This window comes from Brachyhypopomus gauderio, chromosome 15 (assembly GCF_052324685.1).
Source record: "Brachyhypopomus gauderio isolate BG-103 chromosome 15, BGAUD_0.2, whole genome shotgun sequence".
Lineage (NCBI taxonomy): Eukaryota > Metazoa > Chordata > Actinopteri > Gymnotiformes > Hypopomidae > Brachyhypopomus > Brachyhypopomus gauderio.
Window position 1 is genome coordinate 21,182,534 of NC_135225.1, and position 5,656 is coordinate 21,188,189.

Below are 5,656 nucleotides of genomic sequence, written 5' to 3' on the forward strand. Positions count from 1 at the left end.
GCGTATGCAGCTGTAGAAATATCTGAAATGAGTCAGAGATGTTCTGAGACCTATTCCCCTCACACTCAAATGGCAGCTTCTCTAAACAGCTGTTAAACTTCCCAGGAAAGTCAAAGTGAAGTAATATTTGGATTTGGGGTTTCTTAAGCCATAACACCAAGGGACATTGCCTGCTGAATTACACAGTGTTAGGGCTGTGCTCTGTAAATCATGGTTTTACCTTGAATCGAGGCTCTGTTCGTGCTCTTTGAGTTCATTGTGCTTTATGAACTTCACGTCTTGGTTGATACGTGTGTTATACTGGGTCAGTTGCCAGAACTTCTTTTTTTTTTGCACTACCATATTGTGACCATGAGAACTGACATGCTTGAAATGAAACCATGAACGAACGATTCTTTCTTTTTTTTTCACTGAAAGCCACCAGTTTTGAATTTAAGTAGTTACAGCTACATGTTCAAGTAACTTAGAATCCATATGGAAAACACAGAAAGGACAACACAGCTTTCTGGGAATATTTACAAGATTGTACAAGTAATGAGCTTTTCTTTCAAGAATCTGCTACTCGTCAGGATAGTGCAAGCTTTGCCAAAGTTGTGAGGGTATGTATGTTATGCATGAGCCTGTATGGTGGTTACCACAACAACCACATAAAATAATCACACAGTCAGATTCAATCATAGAATTGTATGCAATCAATGTAATTGAAGGACAAAGATAACAATCACACTTGAAGATCTTCAGGTTAATTTGCCAAGGCAAGCTTGATTAGTATATAATTGAAATGAACAAACAGTAATCTGAAAACTCGTGCCTGCTGTGTTAGCAATAGAATAACATTTCAACAGTGTTACTTGCCTCACAATCTAAATGATGATTGATCAGCTACTTCACTCCTTTCTTTCTTTTTCATAATTTAATTAGCAGAGTTCAATCACAGCTTATTTTCACATTTACTCCAGTTAACACTGGGTAATTTTATGAAATTCTACCTCTGTCATTTTATTGTAAAGTACATGTTTTCCATGTTCATTCTACTCTCTCTCTCTCTCTCTCTCTCTCTCTCTCTCTCTCTCTCTCTCTCTCTCTCTCTCTCTCTCTCTCTCTCTCTCTCTCTCTCCCTTTCTCCTTGACCTGACAGTTTATTTTCATGGTGTCAACTTACAGTTAGACCACAAGGTTGCTGAAACAATATCCAATCAAAATGTTTTGTAGTTTGCCTTACTCATCTTTCCGATATTCTTATTTGGATCTGTGGGTGGGCTCTGTAGCCTTCCGTTATGCTCAGTCAGTATCCTGTCAATGGCCCGACCATCTGGGTCACATTTTTACATGTTAGCTGGGACAAGGCCAAGAACACAAAACTGAAAGAATGCGTCCTCGTTGAGACGCCAGGAGTGCGTGTGAATGTGCTCAGAGCACATTTGTTTTAGCTGTAAAATGGAATGTAAGAATGGAACTCTGTATGTGACTTGTGTAAAAAGGAGCACCTGTACACCACAGCATCAAACAGAAATGTTTAGCCCAGCAGATTGCTGACGGAGAGGGTATTTCAAGGTCTCCATGTGCAGTTTATTCCTTTTCTGATTCATCTTTTGTTCCATACTTAAATAAAGCAGTCCGTGTCAAAGTGTCTTTTGCGTTGCACATTGAACAAGAACACAAGAATCATTTCAAGGAGGCAGGCAGACAAAAATATTACCTCATATTTGAAAGAGGTTTGGGTTTTTCAGCATTGTTTACTTTTGTAGCCATAGTCAACATATTTGGGATTAGAAGAGGCTCTCCGTGCCATTAACCTTGCACAGCATATTTTTTTTAACATAAAATGGTTCTTTTCATCCTCATTGCACGTAACCACCTTTAACACACTTATAATTCCAAGGATAAAGATGAATGCTGCAACATGACACTGAGGTTATGTGGCATCGTTTTTCAATAAAACAGCACCAGTTCTTTCAACTAGGTGGGCTGGAGAAAGCACAGTTGCTGATCTGTGATCAAGTGTTTTAACATAAGCAGGGTGGGTGTTTAGCAAAAGAGAAGATACTGTGTTTCCCAAAATGAAATATACCCAACAGCAGCCCTCTGACTCAGTTTATGCATTTTGTGACTTGTAAACGATATGCTCAAACTGACATCAAATGGTCAAAGGAGGACTGGGATAAAACCCACCGGAGGTCAAACTTGTGTGGAGGCAAATCTTCTCATAGTATCCTTTAAAGTGCAATTAATCAATCGGCACATCACATCTTTAAAACATCTGTCTACATATTTCACTTATTTCACAGATATGTGAATACTGAGCCTTGTCTTGAATAGTTGAAGAGTTCTTTCTCAGAGCATATTGCCTATATTGTAACTACATTATAGTCCATCCATCATGCAACGTATGAAGTCATTTTATCATACTTTTATCATAATGGGAGATGAAATTAAGAACAGGATGCAGCATATTTGTAAAGCTATGGTACCAGGATCACAATGGGTTTATTTCATGATGATTGGCATTATATTGTAAACATTCTCCTCAGTTTATCTCATTCCTCAGGATATCGTTTTGACTTAGTTATTTCTTTTATTATAGACCAAATCTTCAATAAAATGGTCTTTCACTCAACACTTAGCTTTGAGATATTCATTTATAATGCATCATCTTTGAATATGTTTGTTCATGGGCTTAAGTAGTTCATTAAGACTTATGTGTTTCCCAGTTTCATAAAGTTCATCCTGAGATCTTGCATGAGCTAACTTGCATTAATACGGCATCCTACCATTTTGTCCCTGGTTCTGGCATGTTTCTTTATTTCCTGTCTTTGCTCTTGCCTGTGATTTTGGTTAATGATAATGGATTCACCTGTGTTATGTTTGTCTGCATGTGTTTTGCGCCCTTCGATCCTCTGAGACCCAGTAAACTCTTCTACCCTTCGCCTCAAACATCGTTGTGTTCCAGAAGACCTTGTCAATCCAGACTGTGGTGAATGCACTTCTGCTACAAGCACAGAAGATGGAACAACAGAAATGCTCAAGACGACGCTAAATCACATCAGCAGAGAGGTTTATCAGCTCAGTTCCTCCACTAGACCCAGACACTACTGTGAATAGTTGAGCAGAGAGAAAGTCAATAGATTCTCAAAAACTGCTCCTGAGTCCACTTCATCTTCTTCACTCTAGGATTCCCCAGTGAATGTGAAAGTTCTTGGTGGATGTGGAGTGGGTGTGTTACTTCTACAGTGTTCTCTTTACTTTACAGCTGCCTTTACTTTACAGCTCCTTCTTTACAGTTGCCTGATAAAGCTAAACTAGCCTCCATCATTTCCAGGCTTTTGCCTACTCTTGACCAGAAGGGAAATAATATGACCAAGGCAGAGTCCACGTTTAGCCAGTCCGCTGTACTACTCATTCCTATCCTGGTTTCTTTTACAGTGATACACCCTACATCACCTCTGGTCATGGGTTCCAACTACCACAGTAGCTCCTTCACGTGCGGTTGCTACAGATCCTTTGGCCCAGTCCAAGAGTTGCAGTCTACGTTTCTCATCATCACTCTGGTTTTACAGCACATTATGTAGTGGGTTTTGTTCTAGTTCCCATTGCCATCCTGTGTCAAGGATGCTGGTTTCCATTCCATGTCTCAGGTCCAGTTGTCCTACTTGCCTGGGATCTCGTCCCTGTACAGCATTCTGCCACCTCTGCTGTACCAGACTAACTTTCCCATGTTAGCCTGTCTATGCAGTTACCACTAATACTGACAAAAATTAAGGCCTACTATATGTAATCAGTGCTAATATCCTGCTGCTCTGACTCACCACCGTTACTGCTTCATAGCAGAACTTTTGGAAAATGTGAGGATTGAGGAGAATGAAGTTTTTATGCTGCAATCAGAGCTTGAATCTCTTCATTCACTTTTAGGGAGGGAGAACTGGTGTGGGATATGGGACAATGAAAATAGTTTTAATCTGGACTGAATTTTCTGTAGTTTCAGTCCATTTTCAGGATTTATCTGATGGCTTGAAATCTCTTTGATGCTCAACTAAAGCCTGCTCCCCATAAAGGGCTTTTCCCCTCACATCTGTTTCATCCTTAAGATGAAAAAGAGAATAGTCACACACTTCTACTGACACAATAGTCAGCATTAAGGCAACAGTGCAAATCCAATGTCCAAGAGAGATCTTATTAAAAACCTGTCACATATCATTTATGCTCAGTCTCTGTTCAGTATTTGTATATATATATATATATATATATATATATATATATATATATATATATACACAAAGAATGTGTGTGTGGTTGTAAACTCTTTGTAATTATCCGGATTTCTGCATGAATGGCATTTAAAAATCAGCTGTAGCTATGTAAGTATCATTACAGTACTAACCTTGTCCTTGTTACTGTTCTCTTCATATTGGTATTCAATGACTGAAAGCTTTTCCTCAAAATCCACTGGAACAACACAGCACAACAGCAATTACCAAAGCCATGATTCACTGGTTTATCAACATTAAAACTACATGTGACGACAATGTGTACATGTATATTTTAGAAATTGAGTTTACTGACACAAAGGTTAATTTGCAAGAGCACAACTTCGAATTTTTAGCTGTTGTACACCGTACTAAACATTGGCCTGACTACAAAGGAATCTAGTGATGGATAACTTCTGAGAGCTAGGGTTAATGCTATTGGTTCTAGGCTGTCCAATTAAATTAAATGTTATTAAATATTTGATCTCAAAGTTCCACTGCTAATTCAAAAATTTGGTGATGCAATGTTGCACCACTGGGACTTATCAACACAAAGGCCACACAACCCCTCTCACCTGCACTGTGTTGTGTAACATTACCTAGTCTGGCCTAGAGGCCTTATGTCTTTGAAGTTAAGCTCAACAGCTGGTATTTGTCAAGTCAAATGTTTTGTCCTTAGCCACTCAGCATTTATAGAAATGGAATGCTAAATGGTTGAAAATGTACCTGAATCTGGCATTGTCTGCTCCAGCTGGGGATGATTCTGAATCATATGTTTCCAACTACAAAAGTATTGCAATTGATCATTGAGTAGAAACCCTTTTACAATATAGAAAATCTAGTTTGTAAGGTGAACCTTTTTAAAATTATGGCAATTTTTCAATACAGAAATTCAAATGCATTCCAGAAGTCCCCCTTACTGATGACTGAGAGGCTGGTTCTCACAGTCTTATTGAGGGGAATCTCAGCACAAGGGCTTCCTTAAACCCCTCTATTGTTAACACCTGGGCTTGAAAGAATGGCCCTTTCACAAGCAAATTGTGCCCCAGCTTTACAGAGAGATTTTATAACAGAGCACAGTTGACATTGGCAGGAATGGCATGGCTGGCTATGGAAACTTGCATCTCGCTCAATTCGCAGGAGATCAATCATGGCAGCGTGTTTCCCCAAAGCTGCACATTTCCAGAGAGCAGGGAGGCAAGGGCCTGTAAAATAAGCTGCTTGTGGTTTGGGCTTTTACCCTAGACCTGAGGATCCCAGACGGTCCACGTTTCCTCTTCGGCTTCCACACAAAGCTCCCTGTAACACTGTCAGTCTCATACCGACAAAAGTGCCAAGACATGCCTGCGAGCAGCCTCCACTCCTCCCTTCCCCCTCCCTTCAAATCCCATTCGATGCTAGGGATGCAGTTA